This window comes from Eubalaena glacialis, chromosome 8 (assembly GCF_028564815.1).
Source record: "Eubalaena glacialis isolate mEubGla1 chromosome 8, mEubGla1.1.hap2.+ XY, whole genome shotgun sequence".
NCBI lineage: Eukaryota > Metazoa > Chordata > Mammalia > Artiodactyla > Balaenidae > Eubalaena > Eubalaena glacialis.
The window spans coordinates 76,017,214-76,033,072 of NC_083723.1; the positions used below are offsets into that span (position 1 = coordinate 76,017,214).

A 15,859-nucleotide genomic window follows, 5' to 3' on the forward strand; every position below is an offset into this window, starting at 1 on the left:
CATTTCAGGTAAAGACAGTAGCCTGAACTAAGACATGAAAGTATTAAAATCTTTTGAAATGGAATAGTCCCCAGTGTGACTAGATATTAAGGAGTTAAATATGGCAGTAAACATGTCTATAAAAGTATAATGATACTGAGCTGCATGAGCTGCTTGTATATTTTGGAGATTAATCCTTAGTCAGTTGCTTCGTTTGCAGATATTTTCTCCCATTCTGAGGATTGTCTTTTCGTCTTGTTTATGGTTTCCTTTGCTGTGCAAAAGCTTTTAAGTTTCATTAGGTCCCATTTGTTTATTTTTGTTTTTATTTCCATTTCTCTAGGAGGTGGGTCAAAAAGGATCTTGCTGTGATTTATGTCATAGAATGTTCTGCCTATGTTTTCCTCTAAGAGTTTGATAGTGTCTGGCCTTACATTTAGGTCTTTAATCCATTTTGAGTTTATTTTTGTGTATGGTGTTAGGGAGTGTTCTAATTTCATCCTTTTACATGTACCTGTCCAGTTTTCCCAGCACCACTTACTGAAGAGGCTGTCTTTTCTCCATTGTATACTCTTCCCTCCTTTATCAAAGGTAAGGTGACCATATGTGCATGGGTTTATCTCTGGGCTTTCTATCCTGTTCCATTGATCTATATTTTCTGTTTTTGTGCCATATTGTCTTGATTACTGTAGCTTTGTAGTGTAGTCTGAAGTCAGGGAGCCTGATTCTTCCAGCTCTGTTTTTCTTTCTCAAGATTGCTTTGGCTATTCAGGCTCTTTTGTGTTTCCAAAGGATTAATCTTCAAAATATACATGCAGCTCAATATAAATAAAACAAACAACCCAATCCAAAAATGGGCAGAAGACTTAAATAGACATTTCTCCAAAGAAGATATGCAGATTGCCAACACACACATGAAAGGATGCTCAACATTACTAATCATTAGAGAAATGCAAATCAAAACTACAATGAGGTATCACCTCACACCAGTCAGAATGCCCATCATCAAAAAAATCTACAAACAATAAATGCTGGAGAGGGTGTGGAGAAAAGGGAACCCTCTTGCACTGTTGGTAGGAATGTAAATAGATACAGCCACTATGGAGAACAGTATGGAGGTTCCTTATAAAACTGAAAATAGAACTACCATATGACCCAGCAATCCCACTATTGGACATATACCCTGAGAAAACCATAATTCAAAAAGAGTCATGTCCCACAATGTTCATTGCAGCACTATTTACAATAACCAGGACATGGAAACAACCTGAGTGTCCATTGACAGGTGAATGGATAAAGAAGATGTGGCACATATATACAATGGAATATTACTCAACCATAAAAAGAAATGAAATTGAGTTATTTGTAGTGAGGTGGATGGACCTAGAGTCTGTTATACAGAGTGAAGTAAGTCAGAAAGAGAAAAACAAACACCGTATGCTAACACATATATATGGAATCTAAAAAAATAAAAATGGTTCTGATGAACCTAGGGGCAGGGCAGGAATAAAGACACAGACGTAGAGAATGGACTTGAGGACAGAGGGAGGGGGAAGGGCAAGCTGGGGCAAAGAGAGTAGCATTGACATATATACACTACCAAATGTAAAATAGACGGCTAGTGGGAAGCACCTGCATAGCCCAGGGAGATCGGCTCCATGCTTTGTGACCACCTAGAGGGGTGGGATAGGGAGGGTGGGAGGGAGATGCAAGAGGAAAGGGATATGGGGATATATGTATATGTATAGCTGATTCACTTTGTTATACAGCAGAAACTAACACAACATTGTAAAGCAATTATACTCCAATAAAGATGTTAAAAAAATCATAATGATCAGGCTGTAAAAGTTCTCTTGCCATTTTTTTTAAAAGAGAATATTTTATGTTCTACAACTGCTTTTATGGCTTTATTTTCTTAAGAACAGTTTTAGATTCACAGCAAAAATTAGAAGGTAGAGATTTCCCATAGGTTTCCTTCCCCCACATACGCAGTTTATCCATTATCAACATCCCCTACCAGAGTTATACATTTGTTGCAATTGATACCTACATTGATATATCATTATTTCCTGAAGTCCATAGCTTAAATTAGGGTTCACTCTTGGTGTTGTACATTCTTACAGGTTTGAACATATGTATGATGCCATGTATCTACCATTATAATATCATACACAGTATTTTCATTGCCCTAAAAATCCTCTGTGCTCTACCTTTTCATCTCTACTTTCTCCAAACACCTGGAGACTGATCTTTTTCCTGTCTTCATAATTTTGCCTTTTCCAGAATGTCATATAGTTGGAATCATACAGTATGTAGCCTCTTCAGATTGGCTTTTTCCACTTAATAATATGCACATAAGTTTCCTCTATGTCTTTTCATGGCTTGATAGCTCATTTCTTTTTAGCCTGATCCATTGTCTGAATGTTCCACAATCTATTTATCTCTTCACCTACTGAAGGACAACTTGGTTGTTTCCAGGTTTTGACAATTATGAATAAAGCTGCAATAAACATCCGTGTGCAGGTTTTTGTGTGGACATAAGTTTTCTATTTCCTTGGGTGAGTACCAAGGAGTGCAGTTGCTGGATTGTATGGTAATAATATATTTAAATAGTTTAGTTTTTAAAGAAATTGCCAAACTGTCTTCTAAGCTGTACCATTTTTGATTGCCACTAGCAATGAATAAGCGCTCCTGTTGCTCCACAGCCTTACTAGCATTCGGTCAGTGTTTTGGATTGTGGCCATTCTTATAGATGTGTACTAGTATCTCATTGTTTGAATTTACTTTTCCCTGGTGACATGTGATGTGGAGCATCTTTTCATATGCTTATTTGCCATCTGTATATCTTCTTTGGTGAGGTATTTGGCAAGGTCTTTGGCGCATTTTTTAATCATGTTTTCTTATTGTTGAGTTTTAAGAGTTCTCTGTATATTTTGAATAACAGTCTTTTATCAGATACGTCTTTTGCAGATATTTTCTCACAGTCTGTGGTTGTCTTCTAATTTTCTTGAATGTGTCTTTTGCAGAACAAATTTTTAATTTTAATGCAGTCCAGTTTATTCTTTCCTTTCATGGATTGTGCTTTTGGTGTTGGATCTTGAAAATCGTTGCCAAACCCAGTTTCATCTATATTTTCTCCTATGTTTTCTAGGAGTTTTATAGTTTTGCATTTGACATTTAGGTCTGTGATCCTTTTTGAGTTAATTATTGTGACAGGTATAAGATCTGTGTCTAGATTCATTTTTTTGCATGTGGATGTCCAGTTGTTCCAGTACCATTTGTTGAAAAGACTATCTTCTTCGTTGTATTGCCCTTTCTCCTTTGTCAAAGATCAGTTGTCTATATTTATGTGGGTCTGTTTTGTTCCACTGATCTATTTGTTTATTCTTTTACTAATACCACAGAGTCTTGACTACTGTAGCTTTACAGTGAGTTTTGAAGTTGGGTAGTAACAGTCCTTTAACTTTATTCTTTTCCTTTAATTTTGTATTGGCTATTCTGGGGCTTTTGCCTCTCAATGTACACATTAGAATCGTTTTGTTGATATCCACAAAATGACTTGCTGGGATTTTGATTGAGATTGCATTGAATCTATAGATGAAGTTGGGAAGAATTGATATCTTGACAATATTGGGTTTTTTTCCATGAGTATGGAATAACCATTTATTTAGTTCTTTCATGTCTTTCATTGGAGTTTTATAATTTTTTTCTCAAATAGATCCTGTACATATTTTGTTAGATTTGTACTCAAGTATTTAATATTGGAGGGTATGAATATAAATGGTATTGTGTTTTTAAATTCAAATTCTACTTGTTTATTGCTGGTATATAGGAAAATGATTGAATTTTGTATATTAATCTTATAGCCTACAAATTTTCTATAATCACTCAACTAGTTCTAGGAGTTTTTTTATTTGATGCTTTCATATTTTCTACATAGACAGTCATGTCATCTATGAACGAAGACAGTTTTATTTCTTCCTTCCAGCTGACATGACCTCATATTCTTTTGGTAGTTTGAACTGCAATGAAGGAACACACACAGTTTTGTTTAACTCTATATGGTCTCTTACTTGACCAAAAAATTTTTGTTTTGTAGTACCTACTATTATCCCATGAAATTAATTTTTTAAATAAATTTATCTATTTATTCTATTTACTTTATTTTTGGCTGCGTTGGGTCCTCATTGCTGCACGCGGGCTTTCTCTAGTTGCGGTGAGTGGGGGCTACTCTTCATTGTGGTGCGCAGGTTCTAGGCGCGCCAGCTTCAGTAGTTGTGGCTCACAGACTCTAGAGTGCAAGCTCAGTAGTTGTGGCACACGGGCTTAGTTGCTCTGTGGCATGTGGGATCTTCCCGGACCAGGGCTCGAATCCGTGACCCCTGCCCTGGCAAGAGGATTCTTAACCACTGCGCCACCAGGGAAGCCCATGAAATTAATTTTTTTTTTTTAATCAGTCATCAATTTTATACACATCACTTTATACATGTCAATCCCAATCACCCAATTCAGCACACCACCATCCCCACCCCACCGCAGTTTTCCCCCCTTGGTGTCCATACGTTTGTTCTCTACATCTGTGTCTCAACTTCTGCCCTGCAACCCGGTTCATCTGTACCATTTTTCTAGGTTCCACATACATGCGTTAATATACGATATTTGTTTTTCTCTTTCTGACTTACTTCACTCTGTATGACAGTCTCTAGATCCATCCACGTCTCAACAAATGACTCAATTTCGTTCCTTTTTATGGCTGAGTAATATTCCATTGTATAAATGTACCACAACTTCTTTATCCATTCGTCTGTTGATGGGCATTTAGGTTGCTTCCATGACCTGGCTATTGTAAATAGTGCTGCAATGAACATTGGGGTGCATGTGTCTTTTTGAATTACGGTTTTCTCTGGGTATATGCCCAGTAGTGGGATTGCTGGGTCATATGGTAATTCTATTTTTAGTTTTTTAAGGAACCTCCATACTGTTCTCCATAGTGGCTGTATCAATTTACATTCCCACCAACACTGCAAGAGGGTTCCCTTTTCTCCACACCCTCTCCAGCATTTGTTGTTTGTAGATTTTCTGATGATGCCCATTCTAACTGGTGTGAGGTGATACCTCATTGTAGTTTTGATTTGCATTTCTCTAATAATTAGTGATGTTGAGCATCTTTTCATGTGCTTCGTGGCCGTCTGTATGTCTTCTTTGGAGAAATGTCTATTTAGGTCTTCTGCCCATTTTTGGATTGGGGTGTTTGTTTCTTTAATATTGAGCTGAATGAGCTGTTTATATATTTTGGAGATTAATCCTTTGTCCGTTGATTCGTTTGCAAATATTTTCTCCCATTCTGAGGGTTGTCTTTTCATCTTGTTTATGGTTTCCTTTGCTGTGCAAAAGCTGTGAAGTTTCATTAGGTCCCATTTGTTTATTTTTGTTTTTATTTCCATTACTCTAGGAGGTGGATCAAAAAAGATCTTGCTGTGATTTATGTCAAAGAGTGTTCTTCCTATGTTTTCCTCTAAGAGTTTTATAGTGTCCAGTCTTACATTTTGGTCTCTAATCCATTTTGAGTTTATTTTTGTGTATGGTGTTAGGGAGTATTCTAATTTCATTCTTTTACATGTAGCTGTCCAGTTTTCCCAGCACCACTTATTGAAGAGACTGTCTTTTCTCCATTGTATATCTTTGTCTTCTTTGTCATAGATTAGTTGACCATAGGTGCGTGGGTTTATCTCTGGGCTTTCTATCTTGTTCCATTGATCTATGTTTCTGTTTTTGTGCCAGTACCATATTGTCTTGATTACTGTAGTTTTATAGTATAGTCTGAAGTCAGGGAGTCTGATTCCTCCAGCTCCGTTTTTTTTCCTCAAGACTGCTTTGGCTATTCGGGGTCTTTTGTGTCTTCATACAAATTTTAAGATGATTTGTTCTAGCTCCGTAAAAAATGCCATTGGTAATTTGATAGGGATTGCATTGAATCTGTAGATTGCTTTGGGTAGTATAGTCATTTTCACAATGTTGATTCTTCCAATCCAAGAACATGGTATATCTCTCCATCTGTTGGTATCATCTTTAATTTCTTTTATCAGTGTCTTATAGTTTTCTGCATACAGGTCTTTTGTCTCCTTAGGTAGGTTTATTCCTAGGTATTTTATTCTTTTTGTTGGAATGGTAAATGGGAGTGTTTCCATAATTTCTCTTTCAGATTTTTCATCATTAGTGTATAGGAATGCAAGAGATTTCTGTGCATTAATTTTGTATCCTGCAACTTTACCAAATTCATTAATTAGCTCTAGCAGTTTTCTGGTGACATCTTTAGGATTCTCTATGTATAGTATCATGTCATCTGCAAACAGTGACAGTTTTACTTCTTCTTTTGCAATTTGTATTCCTTTTATTTCCTTTTCTTCTCTGATTGCCATGGCTAGGACTTCCAGAACTATGTTGAATAATAGTGGTGAGAGTGGACATCCTTGTCTCGTTCCTGATCTTAGAGGAGATAGTTTCAGTTTTTCACCATTGAGAATGATGTTTGCTGTGGGTTTGTCATATATGGCCTTTATTATGTTGAGGTAGGTTCCCTCTGTTCCCACTTTCTGGAGAGTTTTTATCAGAAATGGGTGTTGAATTTTGTCAAAAGCTTTTTCTGCATCTATTGAGATGATCATATGGTTTTTATTCTTCAATTTGTTAATATGGTGTATCACATTGATTGATTTGCGTATATTGAAGAATCCTTGCATCCCTGGGATAAATCCCACTTGATCGTGGTGTATGATCCTTTTAATGTGTTGTTGGATTCTGTTTGCTAGTATTTTGTTGAGGATTTTTGCATCTATATTCATCAGTGATATTGGTGTGTAATTTTCTTTTTTTGTAGTGTCTTTGTCTGGTTTTGGTATCAGGGTGATGGTGGCCTCATAGAATGAGTTTGGGAGTATTCCTTCCTCTGCAATTTTTTGGAAGAGTTTGAGAAGGATAGGTATTAGCTCTTCTCTAAATGTTTGATAGAATTCACCTGTGAAGCCATCTGGTCCTGGACTGTTGTTTGTTGGAAGATTTTTAATCACAGTTTCAATTTCATTACTTGTGATTGGTCTGTTCATATTTTCTATTTCTTCCTGGTTCAGTCTTGGAAGGTTATACCTTTCTAAAAATTTGTCCATTTCTTCCAGGTTGTCCATTTTATTGGCATAGAGTTGCTTGTAGTAGTCTCTTAGGATGCTTTGTATTTCTGCAGTGTCTGTTGTAACTTCTCCTTTTTGATTTCTGATTTTATTGATTTGAGTCCTCTCCCTCTTTTTCTTGATGAGTCTGGCTAATGGCTTATCAATTTTGTTTATCTTCTCAAAGAACCACCTTTTAGTTTTATTGATCTTTGCTATTGTTTTCTTTGTTTCTATTTCATTTATTTCCACTCTGATCTTTATGATTTCTTTCCTTCTGCTAACTTTGGGTTTTGTTTGTTCTTCTTTCTCTAGTTTCTTCAGGTGTAAGGTTAGATTGTTTACTTGAGATTTTTCTTGTTTCTTGAGGTAGGCTTGTATAGCTATAAACTTCCCTCTTAGAACTGCTTTTGCTGCATCCCATAGGTTTTGGGTCGTCGTGTTTTCATTGTCATTTGTCTCTAGGTATTTTTTGATTTCCTCTTTGATTTCTTCAGTGATCTCTTGGTTATTTAGTAACATATTGTTTAACCTCCATGTGTTTGTGTTTTTTACATTTTTTTCCCTGTAATTCATTTCTAATCTCATAGTGTTGTGGTCAGAAAAGATGCTTGATATGATTTCAATTTTCTTAAATTTACTGAGGCTTGATTTGTGACCCAAGATGTGATCTATCCTGGAGAATGTTCCGTGCGCACTTGAGAAGAAAGTGTAATCTGCTGTTTTTGGATGGAATGTCCTATAAATATCAATTAAATCTATCTGGTCTATTGTGTCATTTAAAGCTTGTGTTTCCTTATTAATTTTCTGTTTGGATGATCTGTCCATTGGTGTAAGTGAGGTGTTAAAGTCCCCCACTATTATTGTGTTACTGTCGATTTCCTCTTTTATAGCTGTTAGCAGTTGCCTTATGTATTGAGGTGCTCCTATATTGGGTGCATATATATTTATAATTGTTATACCTTCTTCTTGAATTGATTCCTTGATCATTATGTAGTGTCCTTCCTTGTCTCTTGTAACATTCTTTATTTTAAAGTCTATTTTATCTGATATAAGTATAGCTACTCCAGCTTTCTTTTGATTTCCATTTGCATGGAATATCTTTTTCCATCCCCTCACTTTCAGTCTGTATGTGTCCCTAGGTCTAAAGTGGGTCTCTTGTAGACAGCATATATATGGGTCTTGTTTTTGTATCCATTCAGCAAGCCTGTGTCTTTTGGTTGGAGCATTTAATCCATTCATGTTTAAGGTAATTATCGATATGTATGTTCCTATGACCATTTTCTTAATTGTTTTGGGTTTGTTTTTGTAGGTCCTTTTCTTCTCTTGTGTTTCCCACTTTAGAGCTGGTTTGGTGGTGCTGAATTCTCTTAGCTTTTGCTTGTCTGTAAAGCTTTTGATTTCTCTATCAAATCTAAATGAGATCCTTGCCGGGGAGAGTAATCTTGGTTGTAGGTTCTTCCCTTTCATCACTTGAAGTATATCATGCCGCTCCCTTCTGGCTTGTAGAGTTTCTGCTGAGAAATCAGCTGTTAACCTTATGGGAGTTCCCTTGTATGTTATTTGTCGTTTTTCCCTTGCTGCTTTCAAGAATTTTTCTTTGTCTTTAATTTTTGCCAATTTGATTACTGTGTGTCTCGGCGTGTTTCTCCTTGGGTTTATCCTGTATGGGACTCTCTGCGCTTCCTGGACTTGGGTGGCTATTTCCTTTCCCATGTTAGGGAAGTTTTCGATTATAATCTCTTCAGATATTTTCTCTGATCCTTTCTCTCTCTCTTCTCCTTCTGGGACCCCTCTAATCCGAATGTTATTGCGTTTAATGTTGTCCCAGAGGTCTCTTAGGCTGTCTTCATTTCTTTTCATTCTTTTTTCTTTAGTCTGTTCCGCAGCAGTGAATTCCACCATTCTGTCTTCCAGGTCACTTATCCGTTCTTCTGCCTCAGTTATTCTGCTATTGATTCCTTCTAGTGTAGTTTTCATTTCAGATATTGTATTGGTCATCTCTGTTTGTTTGTTCTTTAATTCTTCTAGGTCTTTGTTAATCATTTCTTGCATCTTCTCAATCTTTGCCTCCATTCTTATTCTGAGGTCCTGGATCATCTTCACTATCATTATTCTGAATTCTTTTTCTGGAAGGTTGCCTATCTCCACTTCATTTAGTTGTTTTTCTGGGGTTTTTTCTTGTTCCTTCATCTGGTATATAGCCCTCTGCCTTTTCATCTTGTCTATCTTTCTGTAAATGTGGTTTTTGTTCCACAGGCTGCAGGATTGTAGTTTTTCTTGCTTCTGCTGTCTGCCCTCTGGTGGTTGAGGCTATCTAAGAGGCTTGATGGGAGGCTCTGGTGGTGGGTAGAGCTGACTGTTGCTGTGGCGGTCAGAGCTCCGTAAAACTTTAATCCACTTGACTGTTGATGGGTGGGGCTGGGTTCCCTCCCTGTTGGTTCTTTTGCCTGAGGCAACCCAGGACTGGAGCCTACCTGGGCTCTTTGGTGGGGCTAATGGCAGACTCTGGGAGGGCTCACGCCAAGGAGTACTTCCCAGAACCTCCGCTGCCATGCCAGTGTCCTTGTCCCCACGGTGAAACAGAGCCAGCCCCCGCCTCTGCAGGAGACCCTCCAACACTAGCAGGTAGGTCTGGTTCAGTCTTCCCCAGGGTCACTGCTCCTTCCCCCGGGTCCTGATGCGCACACTATTCCATGTGCGCCCTCCAAGAGTGGGGTCTCTGTTTCCCCCAGTCCTGTCGAAGTCCTGCAATCAATTCCCACTAGGCTTCAAAGTCTGATTCTCTATGAATTCCTCCTCCCGTTGCCAGACCCCCAGGTTGCGAAGCCTGACGTGGGGCTCAGAACTTTCACTCTAGTGGGTGGACTTTTGTGATATAAGTGTTCGCCAGTCTTTGAGTCACCCACCCAGCAGTTATGGGATTTGATTTTACTCTGATTGCGCCCCTCCTACCATCTCACTGTGGCTTCTCCTCTGTCCTTGGACGTGGGGTATCCTCCTTGGTGAAGTCCAGTGTCTTCCTGTCGATGATTGTCCAGCAGCCAGTTGTGATTCTGGTGTTCTCGCAAGAGGGAGTGAGAGCACGTCCTTCTACTCTGCCATCTTGGTTAATCTCCGAAATTAATTTTTAAACACACATTAGGAATGATTATTAAGGAGTTTTGCCCCACTTCTTGGGCAGTAGTAAAAAACATTGGAGACAACTTTTGGGAGATTATGAAACTATTCATTACACCTACTGGCCATCTCTATAGAATGGGATAATGAAGAAGGTTGATAATATTTTACATTTTTGAAAAGCGTATGATACAGAGTTTTTGCCATTAGAAAAATAACAGAGGTTACAGCTTCATCTAAAGCGAACACTTGAAACTCATGTTCTTTCAGGTTTGAAAGAAAAAATTACCCTGTAACAAATTATCCAGAAACTTAGTGATTTAACACACATTTATTGTCTTAAAAGTTTGTGAGCCAGGAGTCTGAGTGCAGCTTATTTGGATCCTCTACTTCATGTCCTTTCACAAGCTGCAGTCAAGTTGTTGGGTGGACTGTAGTCATCTTAAAGGTCGACTGAGGAAGGATCTGTTTCCAGGCTCACATAGTTGTTGGCAGAATTAGTTTCTCTCTAGTTGTTGACCAGAGGTTGCCGTATTTCCATCATGGCAACTTTTCTCATCAAAGTGCATAAGCAGAGAAAGCAGTAGAAAAGAGTCTGTTAGTTAGACATAAGTCACAGTTTTTCATAACCAACTCATGGATGTGATATCCATCACTTTTTCTCTTTGTTAGAGGCATTTCACTAGGTCAAGCCTATACTCGAAGGGATGGGATAATGTAACAAAATGAATACTGGGAAGTAGGACTGACTGGAGGACATCTTAGGGGTCTGCCTACGACAGGTTGTAATCTGTCAGCCGTGTGCTAGACACTCTGCTAGGTGTATGTGTAAGGAAGATGAATAAACACAAGAAGTCTGTCTTTAATGTCGGTAGCTATGTGTGGACATTAAATTAGAAAAATACTTGGCATGTGCAGTATTTGCTTCTATCTGAGGCAGCCATTAGTGCTGGGAATGGTGTTGTCTTTACCCACATTTTGTGATCACACATAGTTACCAAACAAATGAGGGAGCTCTTGTCTGGACATTGCAGGGCCCATGTCACAAATGGAGAGAAATCATGGAATTATGCAATGAAAGAGTTATTAGAGGATAATTAATTCACTTGTCCCCAGCCCCCTGGGAGAATTTCTTCAATAATATCCCTAACAGATGGCCTTCATTCTCTGCTTAAATACCTTTAAGTTTGGAGAAACCCATTTCACTATTGTACAACTCTTATATTTATTATAAGGTTAGTTCCTTCAAATAGTTGTTCCTTCACATAATGTGTATGGTGCAAAATTCAAGAGTTACAAGAGGAAGCACATGCTGTTAGAAATCTCTCTATTCGTATTCCGTCAGCTATCCAAGTCCCTTCCCTAGAAACACTTGTTATTGCTAGTTTCTTGTGAATCTTTCTATAAAAGTCTGTGTATGTATCCTTTTAAAAATAGATTATTGTTTCATTAAGTTTTTAAAAAATTTATATTTGGTCTGTAAGCTCAATAAAGCAGGGACTTTGTGTTATGCAGCATTGTATCCCCAGTGTCTGTAGCAGTGCTTTACACATAGTAGGACCTTAATAAATATTTTTGAATGAATGAATCTTGCTTTATTATATTTTTTCTGGTTAAATGATCTTCATCTGCTATTTCTTGGACCTGCCTTTTCCCTCCATTTCCCGTTTATATTTTTAATCCTTCTCAAATCAATTTTTGTGTATGATACGAAGTTAAGGATCTAATTTTATCTAATTATATGTGGACAGATAGTTGACCCAGCCCCATTTATTCAATAATCAGTCATTTCCCACTGATTAATAATGCCAGTCTATGCTGTATCAAATTTCCGTGTATTCATGAATCTATTTTGGGCCTATTCTGTTCTTTGACTATTGATCCCTGTGCTGGCACTACACTATTTTAAATGCTGTATCTTTGTAGAGGGCGTTGGCTTTCCTTCCTCACATTTTTCTTTAACATTGCCTTGGCTATTCTTGTCACTTTATTTTTCCATGTGAATTTTGGCACCAACTTGTTAATAAGTCTTCTGAAAAACACTGTTGAGACTTTGAAAGTATATTGAATTTATAGGTTAATTTGAAGGAGAATTGCTATCTTAATGATACACTATTTTTGTGATTGGGAAAATAATAGCTTTCCATTTGTTTAGGACATTATTATTTTACTTTTTATTGTATTGATTGTAAGATAGATTTTATTATTATTACTAATATTTTTTGTTCTAAATAATTTCATAAGTAGTTTTAATTATATTCAAAGGTACATATATCATGTAGCAAAAATTGATTCTTTTTTTCATTTTTTAAAATTGGGGTATAATTAACATATAACATTATATTAGCTTTAAGCATTCAACATAATGGTTCAATATTTATATACGTTGTGAAAATGCTCACCACAGTAAGTCTAGTTAACATCTATGACCATAATAGTTACAAAATTTTTTGTGTGTGTGTGATGAGAACTTTTAAGATCTACTCTCCTAGGAACTTTCAAATACAAATACAATATTATTATTATTTTTTTTTAAAGGAACATTTATGTATTTATTTATTTTGGCTGCGTTGGGTCTTTGTTGCTGTGCTCTGGCTTTCTTTAGTTGTGGCGAGCAGGGGCTACTCTTCCTTGCGGTGCGTGCGCTTCTCATTGCAGTGGCTTCTCCTGTTGCGGAGCACGGGCTCTAGGCGTGCGGGCTTCAATAGTTGTGGCTTGTGGGCTCTAGGAGCACAGGCTCAGTAGTTGTGGCACATGGGCTTAATTGCTTCGCAGCATATGGGATCTTCCTGGACCAGGTCTCGAACCCGTGTCCCCTCCATTGTCAGGTGGATTCTTAACCACTGCGCCACCAGGGAAGTCCCAGTATTACTATTTTTTAAAACAATTTATTATCTCTGAAGTTGGGCTATTTCTCATAATCGAAGTCTTTTTATCATGGTTCATAGTTTTATTGGGAGTATTTTAATTCCTTAGTGTTTTAGTGTCCCTTATGTTAAATGAAATATGGCATGTCTTTCGGTAAAGTTTTATAATCATTTTTAAATAGCTTTATTGAGAAATAACTTAAACACCTTACAGTTCACCCATTTAAAGTTTACAACTCAGTGATTTTTAGTATATTCAAAGATGCATGCAAACTATCACCACAGTCAGTTTTAGAACATTTTCATTACCTCAAAAAGAAATTCCATATTCCTTAGTTATGGACACTCTATGTCACTATCCAGCCACACCAGTCCTAAATGACCGCTAACGTACTATTTGTCTCCCTAGATTTTTTCTATTCTGGACATACATATGAATGGAATCATATGATATGTAAACTTTTATGATTGGCTTTGTTAATTTAGCATAATGTTTTCAAGCTTTATCCAAGTTTTAGTGTGTATCAGTACTTACTCCCTTTAATGGCTGAATAATATTCCATTGTGTGGATTTACCACATTTTATTTATCCTTTTGTCTGTTGATAGACATTTGGGTTGTTTCTACCTTTTGGCTATTATGAATAATGCTGCTGTAAACATTGGTATACAGGTTTCTCTGCGGACATATGTTTTCATTTCTCTTGGGTATGTACCTCAGAGTGGAATTTCTGGGTCAAACTGTAACTCTGTGTTTAGTTGTTTGAGGAACTGCCAGACTGTTTCCCAAAGTGGCTGCAACCATTTTAAATTTCCATCAGCAGTGTATCAGGCAAGGTTCCAAGTTTTTATCCTCCCCAACACTTGTTTTTTACCTGACTTTTTGCTTCTAGCCATCTTAGTAGGTGTGAAGTAGTATCTCGTTGTAGTTTCAATTTGCATTTCCCTGATGATTAACGATGTTGAGCATCTTTTCATTTCCTTATTGGCCGTTTGTATATATATATATTTCTTGGTGAAATGTCTATTCAGAACTTTTGATCATTTTTAAATTGGGTTATCTTTATATTACTGAGTTGTAAGAGTTCCTTATATTCTAGATACAAGTCCTTTATTAGATAGATGATTTGCAAATATTTTCTCCCATTCTGTGGGTTGCATTTTCACTTTATTTTTTTATTGAAGTATATTTGATGTACAGTATTATGTGAGTTTTCAGGTGTACAACGTAGTGATTCACAATTTTTAAAGGTTATGTTCCATGTATAGCTATTATAAAATATTGGCCATATTTCCTGTGTTGTACAATATATCTTGTAGCTTATGTATTTTATACATAGTAGTTTGTAACTCCGAGTTCCCTACCCATATCTTGCCCCTCCTCCCTCCCCTCTCCAATAAACTGGTAACTACTAGTTTATTCTCTATATGTGTGATTCTGTTTCTTTTTTCTTATATTCACTAATTTATTTTTTTAGATTCCACATATAAGTGATATCATACAGTATTTGTCTTTCTCTGTCTGACTTGTTTCACTTAGCATAATACCCTCCAAGTCCATCCATGTTATTGCAAATGGCAAAATTTCATTATTTTTTATGGCTGAGTAATATTCCATTGAATATATATACCACATCTTCTTTATCCATTCATATGTTAGTGGGCACTTATGTTGCTTCCATATATTGGCAATTGTAAATAATGCTGCTACGAACATTGGGGTGCATGTATCTTTTTGAATTGTTTTCATTTTTTTTTTTGTATATATACACAGGAATGGAATTGCTAGATCATATGGTAGTTCTATTTTTAGTTTTCTGAGGAACCTCCATACTGTTTTGGACAGTGGCTGTGCCAATTTACCCTCCCACCAACAGTGTAGGAGGGTTCCCTTTTCTCTACACCCTCTCCAGCATTTGTTATTTGTGTTCTTTTTGATGATGACCATTCTGACGGGTGTGAGGTGATGTCTCGTTTTCATTTGCATTACTGATGATTAGTGATGTTGAGCAGCTTTTCATGTGCCTGTTGGCCATCTGTATGTCTTCTCTGGAAAAATATCTTTGCAGGTCTTCTGCCCGTTTTTAAAATGGGTTTTTTTTTTGATGTTGAGATGTATGAGCTGTTTGTTTATTTTGAATGTTAACCCCTTATCTGTCATATCATTTGTAAATATTTTCTCTCATTAAGTAGGTTGTCTTTTTATTTTGTCAATGATTTCCTCTGCTATGCAAAAGCTTTTAAGTTTAATTAGGTCCTGTTTGCTTATTTTTGCTTTTATCTCCTTTGCTTTAGGAGATAGACCCAAAAAATATATTGCTGGGGTTTATGTCACAGAATGTTCTGCCTATGTTTTCCCCTAGGAGTTTAATGATTTCAGGTCTTACATTTAGGTCTTTAATCCATTTTGAATTTATTTTTGTATATGGTGTTAGAGAATGTTCTAATTTCATTCTTTTACATGTAGCTGACCAGTTTTCCAGCACCACTTATTGAAGAGACTGTTTTTCTCCGTTGTATTTTTTTTTGCCTCCTTTGTAGATTAATTGATCATAGGTGCATGGGTTTATTTCTGGGCTGTCTGTTCTATTCCATTGACCTATGTCTTTGTTTTTTGTGCCATTACCATGCTGTTTTGATTACTGTGGCTTTGTAGTATAGTCTGAAGTCAGGGAGTGTGATACCTCCAGCTTTGTTCTTTTTTCTCAAGATTGCTTTGGCAATTTGGGTT

The 15,859-nt window shown here is 36.8% G+C and overlaps 1 protein-coding gene across 2 annotated transcripts in view; it reads left to right on the forward strand.

The window, feature by feature from the left end:
• Positions 1–15,859, forward strand: part of STK31 (serine/threonine kinase 31) — a 92,523-nt gene that overhangs the window by 70,087 nt on the left and 6,577 nt on the right. The gene's annotated exons all lie outside the window — the stretch shown is intronic.